We start from the raw sequence: 1,293 nt of genomic DNA, 5'->3' as shown, positions 1-1,293 counted from the left end.
TCTGGTTCTGGTTCTGGTTCTGCTGGCTGTTTCTTCCTGTTGAAGGCAGTTTTTCCTCTCCACAGTCACCATGTTCTGCTCAGGATGGAGGCTGGTGAAGATTCAACACAACCTGCTGCTTCTTCAGGTTTATAGTTTTGTGTGCAGAGACCTGAGTGTGACTTGGTGTTTTATAAAAAACTGAACTGTGTGAGCTGGACTTTCAGAACTGAACAGAAGCTGAATGAATTGAAGCAACGATGTAAAGCAGAGTGGGTCAAAACTGCTGAGAAACCATCCATAATATTTCACCAAAGCTCAATAAAGTTTACTMAAAAAWACACTACGTAAAAGTAAAATTARCTTAACAGTCGCCACTGAAATACCGTAAAAGTCTTTTSACATTTTTTTTCTAAGGGTGTCAAGTTAAAGTGAAGAACTAGAGGAAGTCATGTGGCTCCCTGGTTTTCAAAATAAAAGCCCCCGGTAGTGTCTGGAACCATTGTTTAAAGGCAGAAATGGCACCGTTTTTGCCCTAAGGGCTAACACAAAATGACTTTGGGAAAAACAATTTTCACTGATGAGAAAAGTATTTGTGTAAAAGTCATAAAACTGTTCATAAAAATCAGGAAAGTAAAAGTACTTTTACACACTCTCCAAGAAATAAACTTAAATTTATTGAACTAAACTGGTTCCATTAAACCAAGTTTAGTAAATTGAGCAATAAATATTTAGAAGAAAATACTTCACATTTCCTCTACATGGTTTAGTGGAACCAGCCAACTTGACTGAGTAAATTCAACACTTTATTTTTTACAGGACAGAAACACCTCATGAGTTACTGCTTCACTTTTTGTTTTTTTTAGTTCTTTTCAGTCTAATTTTAGCTGTTTTGCTGATTGAACCTTTCTTCTAGTCTCATCTAACAGAATGTTAAACGTAGCCTTCACATAGCCTTTTGATACCTTTAGCTTTTAGCTTTTAGCTTTAAGCTAGTGTTCATTTAACTTTAACCTGTTTCAGCTTCTTCAGCAGCCGTTCAGCATCACACATTTTCACAGACAATAAACACAATTTACCTGATTTTTTRCCTCTTTTTTTCCTCTGGTTTAGAATACATTTATTTTAAATCTTTTCACATCTGAAGCTGATAAAACATCCAGAGTCGTTTTGTTCAAACTTATAATGTGATCAACGTTGTGTCCTTTAACAGCCAGCTGTTTCTGGGTGTGTAGTCACCCTCTGAGTGAGTGTTTATTTATGAAGACACGTTCCCACACACACACACACACACACACACACACACACACACAC

The sequence above is a fragment of the Austrofundulus limnaeus genome, unplaced genomic scaffold (assembly GCF_001266775.1).
Source record: "Austrofundulus limnaeus strain Quisiro unplaced genomic scaffold, Austrofundulus_limnaeus-1.0 Scaffold897, whole genome shotgun sequence".
Taxonomy (NCBI): Eukaryota; Metazoa; Chordata; class Actinopteri; order Cyprinodontiformes; family Rivulidae; genus Austrofundulus; species Austrofundulus limnaeus.
Note: the sequence above shows the minus strand (reverse complement) of the source record.